This window comes from Caretta caretta, chromosome 22 (assembly GCF_965140235.1).
Source record: "Caretta caretta isolate rCarCar2 chromosome 22, rCarCar1.hap1, whole genome shotgun sequence".
NCBI lineage: Eukaryota > Metazoa > Chordata > Testudines > Cheloniidae > Caretta > Caretta caretta.
The window spans coordinates 9,705,450-9,732,073 of NC_134227.1; positions in this window are offsets into that span (position 1 = coordinate 9,705,450).

Here is a 26,624-nt window from a genome sequence, read left to right on the forward strand (position 1 = left end):
ACCTGAAACGATTCCTTTCCAAAAATGCCAGACTGGGACCTTTCAACTATCCCAACATTTAAAAAAAAAAAAAAAAAAACCACAAATGTTGTCAGGGGATTTCCCTGAAACTAACCCTGTTTTGCCAAGTTTTGGTTTTGATGAACTGACATTTTTCAGTGAAAAAACAGTTTGTCAAATGATTCCTGACCACCTCTACTCCTGAGTCCAGTCCATTCACTTACCGATAAGGCCGTCTTGCTGGGGTGGAAAACTCCTGCTGCTTTGGGATCATGTAGGCAGAGAACAAATCACCGAAGCCGTGTTTCAAACATTAAATACTGGACTGTTTACAACAAAGCGGGAGGGAGTTTAATTAATTTTACTTGATGAGCACAGGTTTCCGAAAGAAGACATGCATATCCTTATTTTGGGTGTTAAAATGGGCACCTATACACGTTTCCTGCAGATAAGAGTGCTGATATTTTGGGTGAGGCGTGGGATTTGGCCATTTTTTAGGTGACCTTATTTGAAAATTGGACCCTTCAATTTGAAGTGCCAACAAAATGTCCTTTAACTTTAGGAAACAAAGGACCGCATATTCAGCTAACGTTCAGCAGCGTAATTCCATTGACTTCAATCAAGCTACTCTGATGTCTGTGCCCATTGATGGCAGTGGAGTTGCACCAACTGAGGATCTGGCTTAGAGTTATTTTGAACAGGGGTGTAACTAAGGGGCCTGATTCTCTTTCACGTTCCCTGGCGTGATTCAATAGTAACTGTGTTGTGATCAATGCAACTGCACTAGGGAAAAATCATTATAAGGAGGAGATAAATCAGGCCTGAGTCATCTAGTTCTGGAAAACTTCAATTGTATTTTTATTTATGGGCCTGACATTTAAAAACTCTCCAAATTCAGAGAATAGGCTGCGGAGGTTGCTCCACGAGAAGCATTACCATCTTCTCTTCTGGAAACTGAGTTTCAGCTGAACCCGTTAGCTTCCCAGGTGGACTTAACAGCACCACTCCAAGATCCCCCTACTTCCTCGCCTGGTTGTGTTACTTGGGGGATTGAGAGTTGGAACCTTGGTCTTATTTTCACTGTAATTTTTTTTTAAACCAGTGGAAGGTAAAAATCATGTAATAATTGCCATGGTGTGAAAGACAACGGATGTCACTTTCACAATCGTGCCTGACTTATGAGTACTCACAGGCAAAAATATTTGGGTCTTGTTCTGCTGTCACACCGTCTTTTGGTTAAGTTATTCTAAATTAACATCGGTATAAAAGAGGCATGAATGAGCTCAGAATCAGGCCTTTCTCTCATCAATCACGAGCTGAATTCTGCTGAACAGTGTTCAATTCATTTACATGGATTGTGATGTATAAAATGGGTCTGTGCCATGCTCTTGATTTGAAATCTTAGCCTTTATTTCTGGAAGTTGCAAGCTACCTGCATACAGCTAGTTGAGGTAGCAGGACCTAAGGCTGATGGCAAGTTCCATAAATATAGACGGAGATTTTCAAAAGCTTCATTTCACTTTAGCAAACAAAGGGCCAGATCTTCAGTTGGCGTGCACCGAAGACTTCAGTGGAGCTAAAGCAATGTACACCTGTTGAGGGATGGGCCCACTGACTTCAATTAAGCTTCCCTGATATACACCAGTTAATGATCTGGCAAACTGACTTCATAATTTTAATGGGTGTCCGGAACCATGAGGGAATTTTGAAAATTTCAACCATATTTTCTAAGTTTATGATTAAACCAAGGCTTTTTTAGAACGTCAGGCTGGAGTTGCAGGGAGGAATGAATTTTTAGAACCTGGGCTCTGTGTTAGAATTATTTTAAAATTAAAAAAAATTCAAAAATTTAGAAATTATTTTCATTCCATTGTTGGTTTTGCTTTGTGCTGAATGGAGCACTGGTTTGATTTTCATCATTTTGTGGGGGGGGTTTAAAATTTTTTTTTCTCATTTAAAAAAAAATGATCATTTGTGCATGTGGGGTTTTTTTCAATTGCCAAACACTTTTGAAAGTGAAAATTTTCAGTTTGGGGGGGCGGGGGAGAAGAGTGTGACGAGGATGACCAGGCAAAACCAGTACAGAGGAAAAAATGAGGGAGAAAAAACAACATTTAAAAATGGAAAATGAGAAACAAAGAGATAAATGAAATAAAAATTTCACTGGCAAAAGGAAAAATTATAGAAAATTAAGATACTTTCCCAAATATGGTCAAATTTAATTACAAATATATTCAGCCAGCTTTAATGAGGAATCAAGCTGGATAAATCCTGCAAACAATGTTGTATGGGTTTATTACTGGTGGGGGGGGAGGGAAGGGGGGCATTGTGTGTGATGTCTCTTCCTTATTGTATAATTCTTTCCTTGTAATGTTTACTTTTGATTAAGTATTTTATAGAAGAGAAGGAATGTTTTGTTTGTGCATCTGTCTCTGAGTATGTTCAGTGACTGGTCAATATGCCAATCCTGTATCTAGAGTTTGTAACAGTGTTTTGAAATACATATGTAATTTTTTTAAGCAATCCTTTCTCAGGATGAGATCCTGTCTGCCTTATTTCACCCTCCACCCCCCCCCCCCCGCCCCCGAGCAGCCATGTAATGAATGAACTCTATAAAGCCCCTTTGGAATGGGGGTTCTTTCCTCCTGAGTCTAATGGAAATCTAGACATATCCCTCCTCTCTGTTCTAGTAATGTGATAATCTGAGCCTGGGAGGGAAGGGGAAAAAAAAAACATCAAAGAGGAAGGAATCAGGCCTGGCATACAGAAGCTGGGGGTTCGTTTCAAGGGTTTCAGACAGTGAAATCCCAAAATGAATCTCCAGTTTGAACCGGAGAGGTTAATGTGTCCATTTATAGATCGAATCAGGAGATTAGACATGTTGAAAGGAGAGAGGGTTGGAGCATTGCTTTTGATCACACTTTGGCACTCCCCGAAAGCCACCATGTGCCCGACACCTGATAAATGCTATTTATAAACCTTGAGGAGAAGTGGGAGCCATAAATCTCCTTTCTTTTCTTTTCTCTCTCTCTTTTTTTTTTTTATGGATCTAGAGGAAAATTAAAACCATGCTCTTGATTTTTTAACATGATGCCTCATCTTCCCGTCAAAGCCACTGAAGTGAACTTCAGGGCACTGTCAGTTCTGAAGGCTGGGGCAGGCTCTCGTGTTTCTGAGCTGCCAGATGCTCAGGTGATGGGCATGGCGAGAGAGAACCTAGGTAGGGTAGCTAGTTGTTGCGGTCAGATAGAGTTTAATCCTGCAAGGTGCTGAGTACAAGTGGTCAGATTTTATTGGGAGGGTGGTGAGAGGGAAGGGCGGGACAATTCTGCTGCAAATTTAGAGCTTTTACCAAAAAAGTCCATTAAAACATATATTTTTGTTCCATTTTTAGCAACTGAAATGTGAAAAAATTCAGCTGGATTTTTGGTTTGGGTTTTTTTGTTTGTTTGTTTGTTTTTGTTCTAGATTTTTCATTTGTCCAATGGGGTGGAGAGTGGGGAAAGAGGCAAGAATTTTTTGATGACAGTTATCCACAGAAATGTTTGTTTAGTCAAAAACCACCATTTTTTTGATGCACAAAAAATTTCAGCAAATTTTTGACCAGCTCCCGTGCTGAGCACTGCAGTCCCACGAGCACAAAATAATTAAATTGGGATTTTCAAGGCACCCTAATGGAATTAGGTGGCCAAATCCTATTAAAATTCAGTGGAAGTTGACTGCTTAACTCCTTAGAATCAGACCTTGGTTCTTAATCAGGCCATGTGCTTAGTGTAAAGCAGGTGAATAGTGCCACTGAATTCAATGGACATTGGATCAGGCCCTGATCACATTGGATCAAGTGTAAATCAGGCCTTACAGTTGAAGTCAGTGGAATTATGTCAATATAAAACTATGTAAGTGAGGGTATTCAACTCCTCTGTGTCTGAAATTGTGTGCGTGTGTGTTAAGTGCTATTAGCTATTATATTTATTCATTTATAAATATTTATATTTATATTTATTTATTTATAAATATTTATTTATTTATATTTATTATATTATATTTATATATTTATTATTATTATAGCTAATAGCTATAAGCTATTACCAGCAGGACAGTGGGGTCGGAGGAGGTATTGTTTCATATTCTCTGTGTGTATATAAAGTCTGCTGCAGTTTCCACGGTATACATCTGATGAAGTGAGCTGTAGCTCACGAAAGCTCATGCTCAAATAAATTGGTTAGTCTCTAAGGTGCCACAAGTACTCCTTTTCTTTTTGCGAATACAGACTAACACGGCTGTTCCTCTGAAACTTGATAAATCTGTGATTTTTTGGGAGAAATCCTGGCCTGCAATTTGCAAACACTAAGGCACGGGCTTAACTTTACCTAAAAGCCAATGGGGCTAGTGGTCAGATGGGTTCACCCAATGAATGAATATCGCACAAAACCACCCCACCATTTGTGCATTGTTGACAGCCACTAACCCAGCAGAGCTCTGAGACTGGAAAGACTGTTGTGCTCAGTGTTTGAGGTGCACTGGCAGAGTATCATTGGCAATTGGGAGAAGCCTGTATGACACTTCCCTGCCCATTACTTCATGTCTTAACCAACTGCATTAGCCAGCAAGGCATGCAAATGATATTTCACCAGAAATATTTTACAAGGGCTAGATCTACCCAATGGATCACTCTAAAGTGGATCCCTCCAGTGGATCACCTCTTCAGAAAGGCCTTCCCACCAGAAGAACGACGCTATTCGATACAGATTTGTACATGGCGCTCAGAACTGTAGTATCTCAGCACTTACTAGAAACATAGTAAGCAACGTGACTACACATCTGCCGTGTGGGAGAAGCATCCGCAGTGAAGGGTTTTGTTTTGGTAGGGTTTTTTATTGTTTTGTTTTTGTAAGTACACCTGTTGCTCTGTGTTTATATGAGCGAGGGTGAGATCAAAGAAACATGCATTTCAGATTTACTCAAATCTGAAAAAATTTACAATTTTTTACAAAAATTTTTTTTACAAAAATTTACAATTTTTTAGCCCAAAACTCTCGGCCAAAGATTGATAATTTGAGAGTTGTTTGGAACAGAGATTTGGATATACAACTATCTCTGACCCAATGGAATACAATAATATGTAATGTTAAAGAAAAGCAACTGCAGACTTGAGACTACGTCTTATTCATCAAAAGACACTGTTTTAAATATACATGTCCCCACAGAGGCTATTGGTAATGGGTCTTATGAATGCTGACCTCTGTTACAAATGGAATTTCCTTCTTGCGACATTAGCTCATGTGTTTCGGGAGTGCCCTGTATGAAGAATTTCTGGTATGACGTGGGTCAAAGGGCCAATTTGATATATGATGCTAAGTTGGAGCCTTCCTCTTTAAGTTTCATCCTTGTATATATTCCTGATACCTGGAGGTTACCTTGTAACAACCCAGCATCATTCCAATATGCAGCTCTGGTCACTAAAAAATTAATCCTGCAAAAAAAGGCAAAGTCAATCTCCACCAAACATTGATGCCCGGTTCAGTGACATGGCTCACATCAGAGCTAGCAAACGACTGGCAATTCCACAGAAGGGGAATGCCCAAAAAATTCAAGAGAGACAAGGTGCGGGAAGTAATATCTTTTATTGGACCAACTTCTGTTGGTGAGAGAGACCAGCTTTTGACCGGAGGAAGAGCTCTGTGTAGCTTGAAAGCTTGTCTCTTTCACCAACAGAAGTTGGTCCAATAAAAGGCATTAACTCACCCAGGTTGTCTCTGTAATACCCTGGGCCCAACATGGTTATAACAACTCTGTATACCAAAAATTAAGAGCAATTTGGATTGACTTTGTAGAGATCTGTAATTAGTGTAGGCCCTGAAGACAGACATGTCACTTCCACTCTCCTCCCTTTATCCTAATCCTCTATACACACTTTGTGTATGAGGATGAATCTGGCATATTTTTTGTATTTGGAAAAATTAACAATTATAAATATTACAAAAAATAGAAAAGTACCTTTCCCTTGTAGCAGAAAGTGGTGAGGTTTATGATGGTCCTTACTTGTGATGGTCACAGCAATGACACCCTTTCTACTCAGTAAACACCCCAAAAGAGAAATTACAGTCACAGTAGGGAAATAGGAAAAGTACCAGAGAAAGAAGTTGAATAGGGTCTTCACTATTGCTATAGATTTTACGCGGCAGATACGATGGGGAAGGGTGGCAGTATAAAACCCTGAGTGAGAGAGAGAGAGAGAGAGAAACGTGCGTCAAGATCCAGCCTCAATGAGCTGAGTAGGCTGTTAGTACTGTTGTAGCGGATCTCTCTAAAGAAGAGCATCAGGATGAAGCAAAGTGAGCAAAGCTATTGAGAGATCAGCCAGCTACAGTGAAACTCACTGGCACAGGATGTCGGTGAAGCCAAGATTCCAAAACGGATTGGATGTTTATACGGATAACTAGACTATCCATCTCTCCCAGGCTCTGATACTGGGTTCATTATCATAGCACCTGAGTACCTCATTACTTTTAACACACTTATCCTCACAGCACCACCGGTAGGGATAATTGTTCAAACTATTTTAGAGACGTGGAACTGAGGCACAAAGGGACTTACCCAAGATCATACAGAGAGTCTGTAGCAAAACAAAGGCTTGAACTTCAGTCTCCTGGCAGCTAGGCTGTGCCCTAACCACTCATAATGCTTACACTAATACATACACGTACGTACATTTTGGAAGGAAGATAAACCTGCATATCCTTTGCCCTATCAATGAGAAAAATTTATGGGAACATAATGGACTCAATTCATGTCTGACTCGAGTGGAGTTCCGCCAGGCATGAATTGAGGCTCTTGCTTCTAGCAATTGCCTTCTTTTAGCTAGGTAGGTTTGTCTGACATTGCTGGGGGCACGGGGTCAAAGGCCACCATGGGTAAATGTGAGCTGCAAGGATGACCTCTCTGTGCAGGGGAGATAAGGCTGCGTGGAGGAAGTCTGGGTGCCAGGCTCAACTTATGGAATAAGTCTGGGAATCCAGGAGCTGTGGGAGTGCCCCAAAAATCTGGGGGAGGGAGAGGCAGATTTCTCTAGCCTGCCCCGCCTGAGTGAGAGGAGGTGAAAGGCGAGGTTGCAGGCCACAGTCAGTGACCCAGAAGGCCAGGGAAGAAGTAGTAACAGATGTTAAACAGAAGCTCTCAGTGTTGCAGTGGCCAGCAGGAGTCTGCCCTGAAGGAAATGACCCCGAGTAAGATGCATTGTCACTGCGATTTCTTGACATGGGATGGCAGCTTGCTGATTAGACTAGCTGACCAAGGGCTACAGCAGCTAAAAATACCAGAGCTGCCCTTCCCAGCCGCACAAAGCTGCAAAGCAGGGACAGAAGCCCTCTGCCAAAAAGGGAGGCAACTCCTTTGTAGGCTTGAAGGCTCATGCATTGGGTTCAGGAAATTAGACTCAAAAGGATCATCATCTCTGGAAACATCAGGATGGGAGCATTACAAATATAACCCCTTACCTCCAATAGCCACGAGCCCAAGGTCTGGCTGTGTGCAAGAACATACGGCTCAGCCTCTTCATGATCATTCTGCTGAGCTCTTCTATTGCACTGGTCATCCATACAGCTCAAAGCACTTTACAAAGGTGGAGCGATATTGTTACCCCCATTTTAGAGATGTGGAAACTGAGGCACAGAGCAGGGAAGTGTCTTGCAGAAGGTCATCCAGGAACTCAACAATAGACAGACTCTAGGCCTCTCTGTTTCCAGTGTGATGTCCTATCCACTGGACCACCCTGCTGAAATAACTACAGCAGCTGTTGCTTAATACTGCTCAGAAGTTTAGGGCAGGAAGTGAAGAAAAATGCCATAGCTACCTGAAACTACAGTGGGGGTTTAAGGAAGCAGAATGGAGCAGCCAATGCTGGAAGGCAATCAGGACATCAGGCCAGGACTAACACTTGTGTTCCTGAAAGAAGTCCCCAAAAGGTGACTCATCTAGCAGGACACTGCCCCATAACTATATGGGTTCAATAAGGATGGGAAGACACACACACAATCATCTGCACCCCTTTCCTGCAGCACCTAGGTCATCTTCGGAAGCCTGAAGTGCAAGTACTAGCCGCGGCTGAATCTTCAAAGTTTGCTGCTTAGCTCTTAGTTAGAGTGGAGAGCAAGAATAGGCCAATGGTTATACTCTGGGGTGCCTATGTGACCTTGGGCAAAGCATTTAATCTCTCTTTGCCTCCATTCTCCCCCCGTAAAGGGAGCATAACAATCCTTCCTTGGTCCATCTTGTCTATTTAGGTTATAAGCTCTTTGAGCTGGAGACTGTCTGTAATCATATATGAGCCACACCTGGGAAGCTGGGGGCCTGCTCTCAGCTAGCGCCTCTAGTCATTATTGCAATGCAAGCAATAAAGAGTCGAGCAGATTTGTGCTGTGTGTGTCCCCCGCTGTGCCTGATCCACAGAGGATATGAGTCTGTCACCATTCCAGCTGAAGAGCCTTAGCTATGTAGCTCAAGCTGGAGTAGCTCATGCTTTTAGCTCTAGAAGTCCCTGTTTCTGTCCTGGGTGCGTTGGCCAAGACAGTGGCCATCCTGCAGACATCCCCCAAACAGAGACACTGAGCGATATTTTTTCATCTAGAGTCAAATCTTCAGCTCTTTGACCCTCCAGATCCCAGATCGCTTTAGTTCTGTCTCTCCACTGGTGGAAACCCTCACAAATATAAAAGCACAAAATCCTCACCACTGGCAGTGAGTCAACTCATCCAACCCGGGAGCCGGGTCACTCTGCTGAGAGCTCTCCCAGTACATTTTCCATCTGCTTTTGAGAGGTCCAGGAGGGGGAATTGAAACCTCCGAGTTTCACATGCATGGAACAGCTGAAATGAGCAGAGATTAGATTTAAAAGCAAAGCCAGCCCCCACCCCGGGTAAGAACCATCCTATGCCAAGTGTCAGCGCTTCCAATGGGATTTCAAAGAGCCAGAGGGAATCTCCTGATCTCCAAAGGGAAGGTCGTGTATGAGCCCTGTGGTGATGTATGAATCCCAGGGGGATAATTAAAGTGAAAGCGGGATGGATTTATGTTATCTAAACAGCTCTTGTTGCTGAGATAATGGGCTGGGGAAGGAGGGGGATGCAGGTTTGGGCAACCAGTGTGTTTTTCCAATGCTTCCCCCTGATTAATAACAAAACCCTTGGATGTCCCTGCATTATTGCCAAAGACTTTCCATTTGGTTTGGAACAAGAATGTTGCAAGCGATGATGACAGTGAAAAATAGCTCCCTTCGGAGCTGCCCCTGCATTCAGGAGAACAGAGTGGCAACTGGCTGTCTGGTTGTTTGGGGTAGGGGGGCAGGGTGGAAAATCTCTTTGATAAGAGCTAAAACCAAGCCCTGAAAGCAGCTGAAATCCCAGAGAAACCAATTTAATGTGTGTGGAAAAGCAGAGGCAGGAATGTGCCAATGGGATGCCTCCTTTGCATGGCTATCTGACCAGAAAGCTCGCTCATATCTGATTTCCATTGGTTTGGGATGTTTCAATGGCTGGGGGCTGATACATGTTAGGACCTTGGTTCATAAAAGGGCTGGAATACACCCTGGGCAGTGGGCCAGTGAAAAAGCCTAAGCACCAATTAAGGCTTAGCGAGGCCTTCAAAATAATAGGACCATAGCAATGAAATCCTGAGGCTAATTACACCCCAAAAGAAGCTTTTCTTAGTGTTCCATGTTAAGAGTCAGGTCTTCAGGAGATGTGTTTTGTTTTTGCACACACGATGTAAGTCACATGGCTCACAGTTTCAACAGCGACGACTGAGCTTGAGTGCCTACCTTTTTGGATGCCTGACGTGACACACCTTAAAGGAGCCTAATTTCCAGAGGACGGGTGCTTGGCATTGTCTGAAAATGAGGCTCCTTTAATCTGTTTTAGGTCAATCACCTAATACCAGAGGCACCCAACATCACAAATTACTTGAAAATTTGAGCCTGCATATCAGTGCCTGTGGATGCCGCTGCCTGGTTTGATCTTGAATGCAGGAGAATGACAGGCATGCAACCACTTTGGGAATGACGTCTTCCAACATCAGGAAAATCAGAGCTCAGTCTCCACCGAAGCTCTATTCTGCCTGTGTAGTATTGTATATTGCTGTGTCTGTCGCTATCTTTCTGGCTAGGATTTAATATCTCAGTTGTCACCATAGGATAGGGGCAGGGACCATCTTTTTGGCCTGTGTTGGGACAGAGACTAGCACCATCCATGACCGGGGTTCCAAGACGAATCTGCAGTACATGAGCGCCTTCAAGAAACCTTAACAAACATGCAAATCTATTTTTCTTTCCCTCCTCTTCCTCCATATGTGAGGAATGGTGGGGAAGGTTATGAGATAGATTCATAGATACTAAGGTCAGAAGGGACCATTATGATCATCTAGTCTGACCTCCTGCACAATGCAGGCCACCCACTCCTGCGAAAAACCTCTCACCTATGTCTGAGCTATTGAAGTCCTCAAATCGTGGTTTAAAGACTTCAAGGAGCAGAGAATCCTCCAGCAAGTGACCCGTGCCCCATGCTACAGAGGAAGACATAGATAGACCTGGGATTGTTTTGATCTTTTCTGACCTCTGTTTCCTTCTGTCATGGATTCCACCTTTGTAGCATACAGTTGCATGGTTCCAAGTATACAGGAGACAAAGTGTCATCAAAGCCAGGACGACTGCCACCCTCAGCTCTTAAATGTCTCATCGGATTTTGGGCATGTCCTGTTCAGGTTATAACAAATACTGCAAATACAGCTAACAATCTGCCGCAACAGTTCACTTCTTAGTTGCATCCACTGATAGAATAGCCCGTGTCCTGCTTCTGGAAGTGCAGATGCCCCAGTGGTAGCTGAGTTATGTTCAAGGGACCATCAGGAGAGTCAGGCCGGTCAACTGATGGTGAGTGAATGCAGTCATGCCGTTCCACCTGTCCTGAAGGAAGGGAGGTGTCGTAGGCTATGGCTACCCTCGAGCTGGGTGCGTGGTTCCCAGCTAGAGGAGACATACCCGAGCTCATTGAGTTAGCAGTATTATAGTCACAGTCACACAGCCAGCATCAATGGATGGCAGAGACTAGTGGCCTTGACGACAAACCTGCCCACACCCCATGGGTAAGTATTCAGGGTGGCTAGTGCGATTACGCCAATGCAAGCTGGGAATCACATCTCCAGTGTAGACGTAGCCTCTGCTTGACGGTGTCCCCACGTTATTCAGTCAGTGGAGTACAGAAGGAATTGTAACGGTTCCGGGATTATTGGTGGCCACATATTTGTGAGAGCAGAAAAGAGGGGTGGGGTAACGGGTAGGGAACTAACTGGATTTCTTTGAACCCCAAGGGAGGTTGATTTCCCGTTCAGATTGAGCCCCGAACAAGATGGAAATAAGTTTCTGAAAGGATCTCCCCCGCTGGGTGAAGGCAGCCTGTGTTCTTGTTCACACTAGCAAGGCTTTAGCTCCATTCACAAAAAAAAAAAAAAAGTTTCCTATGACAGAAGGGGGAAATGGTTCTTGGCCTTGCCCATGGCAAGAGGCCAAGAGGAGAGGCCACGAGGTGAACGAGGGGGAGGGGAATTCTCATGGAAAGCCTCGGTCCGGCCCCTCTTGATTATTATTTGGCAACGTTTAATGCCCAGCATCTGAGTGTCATGTTACCCTGGTGGCCGCGTCGGTGTCGGAATATCACAGGGCTGAGGCATCCAGCCTCGTTATTGCCCCCATTAAAAGATAAGGGTGGCTGGAGCACATGAAATACAATCCTTATCAATCTCAACTCTCAGGGAGGGGGTAACTCAAATGCTGTTTGTGTCAGGGTGAGTAAATCAGCGAAATCTGCATTGTGAGCAAACCCCTGCTTTTGGCTCCTCGTGGAGCAACTGGACAAGATCCCACCAGGCACCTTGGGACATGCAGTGAGCATTGCACATAGGAAGCATATCTTTGGTCGTTGCACCATTACTTCATTCATTCAGCTAAGAGGGGCTGCGATTTTGGTCTCATCTTTCCCCCCCCCCTTTTTTTTTAGGTGTGGGTGCAGTCTTGGGGTGTGAGACTAGAGTTAGGCTCATGCACAGCTGATTCCTACTCCCAGTTGTGCCGCTGACTTACAGAGTGGTCTTGACAAAGTCATTTCTCCCCACTGTGCCTCAGTTTCCGCCTTCGGTGAGGTTTCAGCAAAGCTTAAATAACTGGGCTCCAGATTCTCAGATGCAAGGAGCAACTGAAGCAGAAAGTTCTTACCATTTGGCAGTTGTTACTATCCTACCACAATCATCCTCTTCCATTTAACAATACATTTCCCTCCATCTTTCCCTTGTTTCTTAGGGCGCTCCAGGCAACATACTTTCACTTGATGGCTTCTCTGTTTGCTATCAGCTCATGAAGGGAGACAACAGAGCTCCGGGAGTTGCATCTCCAAGTACTTCGCTCACTTTAAGGAGTTAAACCTCTCAACCCACCTGTCGGATAGGTAAATATCATTATCGGCATTTTATAGGCGGAGAAAATAAGATCTAGAGTGGGGATGCAAATGACACAAAGCTGGGAACAGAAACTAAAGTTGCACCACTTCTGTGTTTTAACCACAAAACCATCCATCATCTTTTACCATTTCACCTTCAAGATAGTTACTTTATGGGGTGTCTACACAGGGCAATTATCCAGAATAGCTATTGCAGGAACAAGCTACCCCTGTGGACACTCTATTCCAGAGTACAGGTCACTTTTTCCCCAGAATCATCAGTGGCTTCCAAAGTGCAGCAATTATTCCAGAATAAAGTGACAAGATCCTGTGTTGTGGCTTGATTGTATTCTTGGCCAGAAGGTGAATACAGAGAGCCCTTGGAAAACAGATTCCCTGCCTGGGTCTGGGCTCGGTCCTGCTCCCCGCAAAGTCAATGAAATTCAGTTGTCTTTGATTTCAACAGTCAGGATGGGGCTCTCAGAATAGAAACAATCATGCCACAACCATCCTGGTTCCTATCCAGCGCAGAGGCTCACATTAGAACTCCCATCCACCCATGCAAAAGTAGGGCCTAATCCTGACATTCTGCTCCAGGAAATGCTTCCATTGTGCTCAGTGGGTCCGCTGACTGAGTACGAACTACAGGATCAGGTTCTGCTCAACCTAGAACGGTCTGATCTCAAAAAGGAAAGGAGGACTTGTGGCACCTTAGAGACTAACAAATTCACACAATCGGAGCTCGGCATTAAGTCCCTTTGATATAGATGGCTTTAGCAGCACAGTAATGTCAGAGAGAAAGGGGAATTATGTGGGATCCTTCCTGCTACAAGCTGAAAATTCTGCCTGCGGGGCCATTCCAGCGTGACCTAAGAACTGGGACAGTTTAAGAGGTTCTCGGCATTGAACATTCCTCCAGGGAATGTCACGAGGCTGGAGTGGGGCTGGGATTGTCATCACATTTTTAACATTTCTAGCAAGTGTCTAAGCTTTTTTCTGGTGGGAAAATCCTTAGCAAAGGAGGAATGCTTTTTTCTCCCCCCTACTGTTTTTTATTTAGAGAGAGAGAGAGAGAGAGAGCGTGCCATGCTATTTCATTTGAAGTGGTCCAATGACCCCTGAGCTTGGTGGAAAAATCCAATAGACTTTCATACAAAATGATCACCTATCGATCGGTTTTTGGCACTGTCCTAGAGATAATATCCCTACCCTAGCAATCCATGGCATGGCTCCAAAGCACCAGCGAAAGGCCATCATTGGATGTGCTGTGGAGTTATTCAAATAGAAGCCTGTAAATCTCTCCAGAATCAGTCCATCTTAGATACTTATCCTGCCCCCCATTACCACACTATCTCAGCACCACTTTTTATTGAAGAAATAAAGTTTTGAATGAAAATTTTCAACCAGTTCCACTCCGAGCTCCTCCCCCCTCATTGATAGGAGAGGGGCAGGATGTTTCCAGCAAGAGAGGTTTTCAAGTTTGGAATGCCCGCCCGTCCTTGCTTTGCTAACCATCAGGGCCTGCTTACTTTCCCAGGCATCTCCCAAGGGCATAGGTTGATGGAGGTGAACGTGAAGGGGGAGACAGGAGTATTTCTTGGAGCGTGGTTGAGAGTTTTCCTGGATATTGGTCCTGCACAATGTTCTGAATGGACACTTTTCAGTCACAAGAAACATGCTGAGGCCTCATGCTCAGGACAGGTGTTATGGGTGAATCAAAATATGCCAAGACCACCTTGGGACTGGCTTTAACACTAACATCCGATGGCCACCATCTTGGCTGACACACCAGGGACTGAATCAGGGACCTCCAGAGCTAAAGCACACGAGCTCCAGCTCCCTAAACAGGCCTGGACCAGACTCATAGCCGCAGCAGATTAGCCACCTGCAACACACTTCTCAGGGAGTCATACCTGCTTGGGGCTATCAGGGAGAACAAAGCCTCCCTTCTCCATGCATGGCAGCTGGAGTATACACATCATGGGAGGGAGAAAGCAGCGTATACCCAATACTCCTCACTGAGCTGGCGGGCAGGGCCAAGGTGGAGCAGGATAGGGAATGGGCAGAACTTTGGCTCCACCTCCCCAGTGCTAGAATAAGAAGGGGATGTGACAAACACCCAGCGATGGGGCGTAGCAGGTTATGTATCCTGGGGGCTGGAATTATTTCTCTCGGCGTGCTCCTCCTAGGGCAGTGCAGCTACGTATCAGCCCTTTGCTCAAGGCTGAAGGCTCAGTCTAGCTCAGATAAATCATCTGAAGCCTAAATTTCCTGACCCTGAGCTGAGCATGTCACTAACTCATCGAGACACCACCCACACAGGAGTCACTTTTCCTCTAGTAATCCTGCGTCCTGCTCCACAATGAAGCAATTAAATGGCTTGGCTTTTGAGTAACATATAGGAAATGAGAAGAAAAGGTTGGATATTTTTTTTCTTCCTTGCAGATCTTTAGAAGGTTTTTTTTTTTTTTTTGGTCGCTGTTCCTATTTTTACTCCCTTTATGTTTTTCCGGTTACAAAATTCCTTCGGCACAAAAAAGAAGCCTGCCTGGAATTTCTTTCATGCCCAGTTCCCAGCCCATGTGCTTATTTCCCAATGTGTTTTTAAAAGGTTGCATTGACTCAGCGGGGACAAGAGCCAGCTCTGGTTTCTATTACCGATGATTAATGTTAGGGCCCGTGTTTAGACTCTCGGAGTTTACTGGTTAGGGACTGAGGGAATTTTGGTACCAGCTCTGATAAAATGTTTCATGCCTAGGAGGTGGCAGAGGAGGGCATGAGGTCGACATTACTGGGGCAGGGTTTTGAAGTCAGCTCAACGGGAGGGTGGGAGTGAACCCTGAAGGCAGGAGTGTCACAGAAGCAACCACAATGTGGATCACTCTGCGTTCCTGGCTACTATCACTAGTCTGGTTTTATTGGTCTTTAAACACCATTTCTTTGTGTTCAGAAGTAGAATCTTGATGTCTCTGGTTGGCGACATTTGATACAATATGAGGAACGGGGATTAATGACAATAGGAGATTTAAAATAGCAGTAAGGAAACAAAACAAAGCAGAACAACTTAAGAACACAAAAGTTTCTTCCTTCCATGTTCTCCTCCACCCTGCCCATCACATGCCAACATTTCCCCAAAGAAGGGCATTTATATTGTACGTTCCTCAGAGTAGATGTGAGTATCAATGGCGCAGTAACAAGAATACACTGTAATAATAATGCGAACATAGGAATTGCCAGACTAGATCAGACCAGTGGGTCAGCAAGTCCAATATCAGCTCCCTGAGGGTGTCTCTACATGGCAGCTAGGAGTGTTCCCCCCAGCCTGGGCAGACAGACTTGTGCTCGTGTGCTACAAATAGCAGCATGTGCAGGCAACCGCCCGGGCACAAGCCTGCCTGATCCCCTGGCTCAGTACTCCAGTGGCTAGCCCATGCCACAACGTCACGCGGCTCCTTTTCGCGAGCTAGCTTGAGCAGAGCTTGAGCGAGTTTGTCTACCCAGACTGCAACGCTCCCTCTTAGCCACAGTGTAGACATACCATGAGAGTGTCCAGCACAAAATGCTTGAAAGAAACATTGGAGGGGGCATGGTCACAGGGAAAGTTCCTGCCAGACACCCCCTCCTGCCCCGCATCAGTTAGTAGTTGACAGAGCTGGTCAGGAGTTCTTTGACAAAAATGTCAATTATAGGTTGCTGTTTTTTAAATGGGCAACATTGAAATGAAACATTTTGATTGAGCCGAACTGAATTGTTTTTTCAGATTTTTGATTCAGGAAAATTTTCATCCTGATTCAGGACGGGAAAAATATTTTTTATAACTTCAAAATTTTTTATAACTTCAAAACCATTTTCCTCCTGACTCTAGTAGTTTATTCCCCTTCTGCTCCTTATTCCCTCTCTAAGGTCCCTGTGGGTTCAAGTCTATTCTGTATAGCTTTTGTAGATGCTTCCAATCGCCATAGAAATGTCTAATCCTCTTTCCAGTCCTGTTAAGCTTTTGGTTTCTTTTTCATGTGGTGGCAGTGTGTTCCACAGGCTAATAAAATTAGTAACGTTAATAAAAAAAAGTATCTCCTTTCATCTGTTTAAAATTTGCCACCCGGCAATATCAATGTGGGTGTGTGGCAATATTGTCCCCTGCGTGGCAGAAAGTCACTTAAGAGACATGAAACTCGATATGTTGCTCCTGGAGTTCTTCCAGAGTTTCCCTCTGATTGTTCCATTTGGGGCTGCAGGGGTAAGTCCATATGGAACTGGCGAGGGGAGAGGGGTGTGCGTCCCTAAATATGCAGATCTCCTGAGATGAAGGAGAGATTTCAGGTGGAAATCAGCAGAATGTTTCTAACAGCAAAAGCTGTTATGCTCAGCAAAGGGGGAAGCACAAATACCGAGTCCTTTAAAACTGACCTGTACAACGCTCTGGAGGACAGACTGTAGGGTCTGATTCTGCATTGACACCAGGGGTCTACACAGTGATTCTTCTCCATTTCTGAGGTGGCAAACGGATCTTCAGATAGCGCAGCCTGGTGTTGTCTATCTAACGCCAGTTTCGTTCCCTACTGGGAGAACTAGCTGGAGGTGGCACTGGCCATAGCCGTGGGATGCCATATCATTAAAAAATACTACTGTATATTATGGTAATGCCTCCCCCCACAAAAAAAACCCTACTTGTTGTCAGAGGTAGGGTTTCAGGGCTAGCTCTACAGGATTAGCAATGACATTCACCCTTGTTTTGTCACATTAGGCCTTATATCCTCTGGGGGTTATGGGCCATGAGAGGGTACTATAGCATTCGAGGGTGCCAGGCAGCGTTCAGGGGGTGTGACACTCCTATCACTATAAGGCAGCTGTGCACAGGTGCATTGTGGGGGAGGGGCAGGCAGGCTATAATATTTTCTTTGGTCTGGGTCTGACTGAGGGAGACAGCAGAGAGGCAGCCAGAGGTTTGGAATAATTCCTCAGTGACACAGGACCTCTTGCTGCGCTGGTCCCATTTGCCCTCCACATCCCAGCCGGCAAAAGGCCATGCTTGTCCAGTGCCCCAGAAAGCCCTCCTCACCCCGGTCCAAGGACACCTGCAGGATGGGGGAATCAAAAGGGGGGTGATTCATGGCACTAGGAAGGGACTGTGCAGCCGCCAGCTCTCCGAGCCCATCCCTGGCACGGCTCAGGAGTGTGAAATTCATCGCCCTCTGGAGAGAGCTGTGGGAAACGATTCTCAGTCCAGTTACCCACTTCACAATCAGGCCCACTTGGCAGTCTCAGGAGAGTAAGACCAAGGACTGAACAGGCCCTGGAGATGGAACACTCCTCCCCACCTAGGGTGGTCGCTCCCTGGTCAGGGGTGGTACACGTTCTGTAGGGACGTCTGCCCTGCTGCTTCCCATGTCACGCCTCCTCTACGGCTAAATGGAGCACTCCAGGGCTGTCAATCCCATCCCCTTCCTCAGCGGCCGTGGGACAGCATCGGTGGGAATGCCAGCTTGGAAACAGAGGCAGGCCAGTTTATTCTTTGCGGAGTCTGCCTTGGGTGTGGCCCTGACCAGCCTTTGTGGGAAGCTCTTCTGGTCATAATGAGGTATGACCTTCTCCCTCATGCCTTGCTAGTCCGAGGGGGCTCCAATTCTCACGATATACAGCACTTTCCCTTCCACCAGGCTTTTTTCCCCCAGCCCTGTGGCCCAGACGTGAGGAGTGTTTTATCTCACTGTCTTAACTCGTGCTCTCCAGGCCTGGCTTTGGAGACGAAGCTGCTTCTCAGCTGCTCTTCACCAAGAAAGCTAATCCTACCCATTTCCTTCTACAGCTCCCCTTGCAGCCTGCGAGCAGCAAGATTTGTGTTCAAGGTTTCCCTAGACAAGCCATGAATCAGTGCGGTTTTTCCAGACCTGATCAGGATCCGCCATTAATCAGCACTTAAAATAGAAGGCTGAGGTTCTGGCTTTTCATTTTTTCCAGCAGGGCCCTGCGGGCATCGTAGACCAGCTCGTATTCCTCCTTGTGCATGGTCAAAAGTCACCCAGACTCCAAGGGATACAGGAGCCAAATGCCTAAGAGAATCTAACTGGCTTAATAAATTTTCCCAGTGTCCTGCTCTATCTGAACAGGTTATAATGGGATTAGTACTGCAAAGACTCCCAAAATGCCTATGAAAACAGATGATTTAGAAACTGCTGCAGCCAAAAATAAAGTAACCCTTGCAGGTAGTTTAGAGGTGTAATTAACTACTCAGGTCCTGATGCTGTAAATCCTTGAACCGGGGCCTGAGCCAAAGCTAGCTGAAGTCAATGGGGGCTAATCTTCCCTGCAGCGTGAGCTTGAGTGACCTACACAGGAGTTACACCTCTGGAATCAGCTAACTAGGAACTAACACTGGTGCTGCTGTGTCCACATTGGTGCCACACTCACTCATGTGTGAGACTTCTGGGGTGCAATCCCTGGTACTCAGCGTTGCAGGAAGCTCTATGAATTCTTCCTCAGTGAATTGTGGGAGAACCTGTCCATCCTGTCAGGGCCCCTGGGGGAGGGGGGCAGAACTGTGGGAAGGCCCTGGAGGACTAGCAACAGTCGAGCAGTGCTAGCTTGCGTCCACACAGAGTGGTGTGTGAGCAGCTGATGATTTATGCTGGCTCAAGCGTTAGCCTGTACCCCATGCCGGGCCAGCCAGTTCAAGTTAAATGCACCACCTCATGCGAGTGAAGGGTTGTGTGTGTGTGGACAGCCTCGAGTTAGGGCCAACACTTGTGTTATAGCTGTCGTTAACTTTGCAGGGAAGACAAGCCCTGGGAGGCAGGGTACGCAAGTATACCACACTCCTGTATAAGGGAAAGTGGAAGCAATGCAGAGACTCAGTTAAGCTCAAGCACTAGACCACATGCTTTGTACTGAGTATTGGCAGGTCTCAAGCCTCTTAGAAGCCCAGGGTAACAAGGGGATGGGGCATGGACGGAAATGGGCCTGTGAGGTCACATGGGCTTAAGGCTCCGCCCCCATCATGCTAATGAGGTGGTCAGCAGCGTCTGATGCCGGCGGGATTGGGGTCCCTGGTGCACATGGGTCCAGTTCCTGCAGCAGGTTCATCCTGCGCCCTTCCAGCTCCCAGCCGTCCCGGTCTGTTTTGAGAGACAGCCCACGTTCCCTGTGAGTTCTGCTACCTTTTGTGCACTGTCATCCCGAGGCCGCCCCCCAGGCCCGCTAGTGAGGGTGCATCTCCCGACTAAGCCTTCCCTGCCGCCATCCACCATTGTGGCAAGGGGGCACAGAACATGTGGGGCCTTGTTTCTCCCCGCCTGGCACCTGGCCGTCATCGACACCCGTGCAAAGGAGGTGCAAAGCCACATTGCAAGAGCAGCCGTTCACACATGCATTGCATGGGTAGAAACTCATATGAGGGAGGGGCAGGCGGCCAGCCAGTGCCACTTTGCAATTTGGCCGCTAGATAATGCTGAAGAGAAGGAGTGGCCCATTGGGACCTCAAGCCCTGGTGCTCGCCCTTAACAGCCACACAGGGCCAGAGCCCCAGCTGGCGTAAATGAATGCAGAGCTATCGATGTACAGGTAGGAAAGAACCTAGCAGTTAAGGCTGGCCTAAGGAGACCTGGGTTCAACTCCTGGTCTAGCCACAATCTTCCTGTGTGACCTTGGTTAGGTTACTTAAAGTAGGTCCACACTGCAATTAAACACCGAGGGCCAGCCTGTGTCAGCTAACTTGGCATCGCAGGACTGTTTAATTGTGTAGATATTTGGACTCAGGATGGAGCCTGGGCTCTGGGACCCTCCCTTTGCCTGCAGTCCCAGAACCTGGGCACAAGCCTGAACATCTGCACTGCAGTTACACATATGGGCAACCACACTGGATGATGCACCAACTCACCCTCTCCAAATGAGATGCTTAAGCCTCTCCATGAGCCATCCCTTTGCTCACATGCGGGGCTGTTCCGGTTGGTTGGGACCTTCCCTTTGGCTAAGAAAGGCATTTCTGTGCATTTGCCCAATGCTCTCCTTTAAAAAGGCAGGAGCTGAACATCCTACAGTCACTGCCATTAGGGCAGGGTGGAGGGGATGAAACCTTGGGTTGCCACTTGAATAACGTAATGAATGGGTCCCCTCTACACCAACGGGGGCACTGAGACGGTGGCACAGGGAGCTCTGACATTTCCATTCAGCTCAGGGAAGTGCTGTAGCAGGGTGGCAGATCCAAGCCAGGAAGGAGCCCAGCAGCAAGCTAATAATTTTTCCATCATTACAACCTGGGTTATTTTTGGCAGACCCAGCTCCATTGGTGGAAGGGACCTCCCATGATGCCTGGCAGAGCTCTGGGAAGATCAGAAGGGGGTGAAGGGGTGGAGCTTTAGTTAACATTTTAAATACTACAATTTTTTTTGTAATTTAGGGGTGTAATTGGCTCCATTCCCAGCCTTATTTAAAGAAAGAAAGAAGCAAAGACCAGGCTTACACGAAAAGGGAAGCAGGAGGATAGTTGGGTTGTGGTACCAAGCAGAGGGAGGGCCCACAGCTGCATTAGGGAGCCACTACCAGGCTTAAGGGTGGGTGACGTGGGCGACTGCCCAAGGCTCTGTGGTTTCGGGGGTGCCGTCAGGGAGTTTAATTTGTGCCAGGGCTTGTCGGGGTTGAGCCCCAGCACCTCTAGACCTGGCAGTTCATAGCCTCAGCACCGCTGGGCTCCCAGCCAGCAGCTCTCTGGCCACCCAGCTCTGAAGGCAGCGCAGCTGCCAGTGTAGAAGTAAGGGTGGCAACACCCTACCCTGGTGGCTCATTTCCCCCTCTGCCTGGGAAGAGAGGGTTTGAACTGGTCTTTCCTGCAGCCCAGGTGTGCAGCTCAACAGTTGGGCTAATGCAATGGGGTGGCTCCCTCACTCTTGCCACTTGAAGTTCTTCCACTTGAATCAACTATTCTTTGCACCAGTCCAAATGCCCGCCTCCCTCTCCAGCTTGCTGGCAAAGCAGTGAGTCTGGTCTGTGGGAGATGATGGTTTAAATCCCCTCCCACACCGGGAGGGCGGGGGGGCTGTGGAGAAGCAGTTTGAAAAGAGATCTCCTGAGGCTCTGGTGTACACCTTGCCCTTCAGGCTAGTCTGATAGGGTGACTTCTTGCCTCGTGAAGCTGTTCCACTTGACTTAAATATTCTTTGGGGTAAGCCAAAGCTCAGAAACTCTCTCTAGTCCAGTGGATAGGGTACTTGCTTGGATTGTAGGAGATCCTGGTTCATATCTCCAAGCTGCCTATTCAGCAGGGGCTTGCACAGGGATTTACTGCTTCCTTGTTGACAGTCCTTTGCGGTGGGCCATCCTTGTCTGAACCCCCTCTCTTCCTCAAGAGGCCATTGTGGGGATTTGGACAGGGATCGCTCACCAGTGACTCTCCCCAGGACGTGGGAGCCCGCAGTTCTCACCCCTCAGCAGAGGGGGGGAGTGCCTGGGGTCTGCTACAACCTGGCTGAGTATTCCAGCCACTGGGGACAAAAGAGTGATTTAGGTCTTTTGTATGGCCCCAATTATTAGTTAATTAAAAGAGCAAGAGCCCCTCTGAAGAATCCACAGTTGATTTACAAGGGCTCAAACCTGAGATGCCAGATTCCCCTGCTGGAGCAGAGTGGAGTCTTGAACCAGCATCACTCACACCCTAACCCCCATACTACAGATGCTCTTGGATAGAGTTTGGCCCAGTTAATATGTAGTTAGAGTGGAACAGCTTCAACAAAAAAGACTCAGGGAACTTCCACATCAGAATACCTCCCAGTCCTGCACTTTAGGCCATTCATTTCAAAGGCACAAGATCAAGGTTCAAATCCCTCCTCAACAAGAAGATGGTGGATTTGAACCAGACCATCCTGGGACAGGATGGGAGGTGGAATATACAAATCGCTCAACGACAGGGGGTTCATGTCTGTGATCCTTTGGGCCAATTAATATGTAGTGAAAGTGGAACAGCTTCAAGAGAAAAGGCTGAGGGAGCCTGCCCCCATCAGAATACCTCTGAGTCCAATAGTTGGAACATTCACTTGAGAGAAGGTTCTTCAAGTCCCTCCTCAGCAGGCTGAAAAGGGAGTTGAACCAGCCCCATCCACGTCACAACCACATTGCCAAACCACTGGATGACAGGCTACCGAGTGGCCCAATTACTGTTTAATGAAAATGGCATAACCTCAATAAGATGCAAACCTCAACCCTCATCAGAGTCTCCCATAGATCAGCCACGGGGCACTCACGAGAGAGAATGCAGATCACTGTTCAAATCCCTTCTCAGCAGGCTTGGAGGGGAATTGAAGCACGTTCTACCACCTCTCGGGTACCCAGTGCTGCTTGCATTCCACAGCCAGGAAGCACTTAGCTGCTTTATCCATCCCTTGCGAGATATCAATAGAGCATCTGAGATGACAATGGCAACTCCAATTGCCCGGACATTGGCACCTAGCAAGCAACAGACCCAGAGGGCTATGGACTTCCCGGCCTCTCCTGAGCACCTGAAGAGCATCTCCACAGCTAGAGAAGAAAGGCCTGGTGAGGTGGGGGATAAGAGCTGGCTGCTAGAAGGAGGCAGGCTCTCACCTGGAGCTTGAGGAAGGAAGTCTAAGGGAGAGAGACAGCCAGCACTTGAACCAGGGGGTTCACTATGGCTTGGCTAACCCAGATGCGGTGAGCCTGGGTAGGTAGTGGGGGGCCAAGGGAATGGGTGGGGAGCCCAGGGTGGCAGCAGGGACTGGGGACATGGGGGTGGGGGGCAGGGAGGCAGCAGGGGCAATGGATGGAGAGGTAGCAGGGGCCAGGTGCACCAAAATACAAGCTCACCCAGGGCGCCATTTTCCCTAAGGCTAGCCCTGTAGGGAGCTGGCGAAGGGTAGCAAAGGCAGGGCTCATTGAGCGGTGTTGGGTTCTCAGGAGCAAAGGAAGAGCCGACAGTCCCCATTTCGTTTCTGTCGGAGGCCTCACAATGCATTCAGGAGCAGGCGGGGCCTTTTCTCCCTGGTCCTGCTGGTCCAGGGCAGCACTGGGGGAATGGGTTGTGTCACACCTGGCCCAGTGCTGTGCAAAAAGGGTGTTTGGCCCAATGGCTGCCCCCCCCCCTTTCCGATCATGGTGTAAGAGAGGGGAGAATTGGGGAGTGGATGAGAGCATGGGCTAAAACATGTGAGAGAGATTGACCAGATTAGATAGCTAGATAGATCAGACAAGGGGTGAGAGAAACACAAAGAGCCAGGAATAAAATTCAAGCCTCCTTATTTCCAAGACAAGGCCCTATCCACTAGATGATTTTGATTTTGATGATTTAACTGGGATTTGAGATTTTGATGATTTAACTGGGAATTGGTCCTGCTTCGAGCAGGGGGTTGGACTAGATGACCTTCTGGGGTCCCTTCCAACCCTTATATTCTATGATTCTATGATTCTAGACCCAACCTACATCTCAACCATTTGCCTCCTTCTTCTCACTTTGAGCACCTCAACAACCGCTGAAGTCGAGCTAAGGTTGTTGTCACCTCACAGGATCAAGCCCTAGAAGAGGCCATGGAGAAGCTGAAGCCCAAAAGGTACATTATGTGGTTTTATGTATGTGGGAGCAGCACAACTCCTCGTCCTGTTTTACAGTAAATAAGATGCCTCCTCCAAAGCCCATTCCAGGTAATGGGAATCTTTCAGCGAGTGTTGGACCGGGCACTGTTTGGTGGAGAGAGGCATCCACAGAGGCTAATCAGCAAGGATCTGTTTGTCTTGGCAGCTATGAATGTAGCCAGCTGCAAAAGGCAGCTTAAGCCACAGGAAGTGGATTTATTCAGCAGACGCAGTTGAGTTCTACATGCAAATCTGTAGCCCAGTCAGAAGACCTGAAATGTGAAGTCCTCCATTTTCAGATGGCATCTTTCTCTGAACAAGAAAAACAATGCAGTGACCCACCCTGGACTTTTTGAGCAGGTAGAAACTTTTTGAATAGTGTTCCTCTGCTGAAAAACGGTATTTTTCAGAAGTGATGGGGGGGGGCAGGCAAAAATGTGCTATTTCTAGTTAAATATTGATGGAAATATTGTCAAAATGCCATTGAAATGGTTGTGGAAATCTTTCACCCACCAAACAGTGGTATTTCAGTAAATGAAAAAATGTCATTAACATTTGCAGTGATGTTTTTGATAAACTTTCTGCTAAAGAATTGGTGAAACGTTTTGGGGAAAAAATTAAAAGTTATTCTGTTTCCAATCCTTCACACTGAAGCCAACTGTGAAATTTACACTTTCTTCCCCATATCTAATTTTCCATTTTTCACCCATGTCTATTCAAAAGTAGCTTTCTAGCCTCAGAAACTGGCTGCCATTTACAGGCAATAGGAAAGAGTAGTCCATGAATGAATGGGGAATTGGATGAAAATTATATACACCTTTCAGGATTGGGGGAAATGTCAGTGATCAAAATCATTTTCTACCTCACTTTCACTGGTAAAGTTAAAACGAATATAATCTGTCTGTCTAGTTACTGTTGCTAATCTCTCTCTTGCTCGCTCATTTCAATCTAATCTAAACTATCTAGGCATTTATATCTCATAGAACATGACATCATTCATAACTTCCTCCTTTCAGGTGCTTATAAACTTCTGAAAAATTCTCAAACTTTTTATGGGCACAATCAAGCCTTGACTTTTGCACCCGTGTAGGGAAATAAGGGGGCTTAGAAGTATTCTTCGGCCCTCTGTTTTGGCTCCCTGCACTGCAGACCACGCAGGCATATGCCAGCAGTTTGTCCAGGCATTGATGTGCTTTTGGAAGGAGAAATGGAGATTTTTTTTCTTGAAGAGAGTCAAAAAATGTTTTATTTTTTTCCCATTGAAAATTTCAAATTTCTCGGCATGTGCCATTGGGTATGTGTACACTGCAGAGTGTACTCCAGTCTGGGCTCCTGAACCTGCAAAATTGTGCTTGCTAAGCCCGTCTGTGAGTGTACTCACTGTAGGCCACCCCTCTTCATACTGCTGTAGCCACGTCCGCCATGGTACTGCACTGACGTGCTTGGGGGTAGGATTTCTGGGGGCATATCCCAGGGTTCACAGCACCTCGCTGGGCTGCTCTCGGAGCTAGTTCACAGAGCACTGCGGAAGAACGTGTCTGTCATCCCTAGGCCCTTGTGTGGAAGTGTTCCGAGCCTGCCAACGCATCCAGCTGATGGGCTGTCAGCTCTGCGTGCTCCTTGCCTTTGTCTGTCCCAGCCAGAGCCACGCCATGGATCCACTGCCAGTGGAACAGTTTGTCCTGCTCGCGGCTGCACCGTTACTGCAGGATCTACAGGGTCTGCAAGACAGGGATGGACGTGTGAGCAGCAGTTTCTGTCCTTTGGAGGGCAAGGGCAGCAGCTATCGGGGCTGTCGAAGGGGCTTCGTTAGGTGCCCTCCACAAGAGGTTTCATGACTTTGTAGGACTGTGTCCAGAGTGTTTGCTGATCGGGACTGGGGCACATGTGTAAAGGAGTGAGCGCTAGCGAGGGAAACTTGCATAGCGTCTGCAGTCACTGTGCCCAACTCTGCCCAGTGCTATGGGCCAACAGGTTTCTTACCTCTAAAAGTCAGCCCCTGAAAATAAACACAGTCTGCTTCACCATCAGATCTTGGGTGGCTTCCGCTCATTTCACACACACACACCACACAGGCCTTGTCTAGTAAATTAAATAACACACACACAAACCGTTCCCACCGACTTCAGCCAGACCTCCTGTCTACTTCCCTCACTAGCTTTCATAGAGGGAGAGAGGGAAAGACAAGTGGTGGGAAAGTTATTTTCCAGGACACCCAGCTGGCTGAGGCAGCATCTTCAGGCTTGAAATGAGACTTGGACAGGAAGGCAGGGGGGAAAAAAACTCTTAGGATGGCTGTGAATTAGCTTAGCCAAGCAGCAGTGGGACATAGTTTGTGGTGGAAACGTCCTAGAGCTATTTACTATAGGAATCTGGTTTGGTTTAGACAGCCCCGCGGCTGTACTCAGTGCTTGGGAGCTCCCAGTACCTCCCCCAGACAGTTTTTCATTTGCTATCCCCATCCTGCGAGGGGACTTTGCTGAACTGAGGTGCTGCCAGCTTCTCTTGAGGCCTGGCACGTGAGCTAGTCGCTCTACCCAGCCCCTGCGCCGTGTCATTTGCTTCAGAATGGCC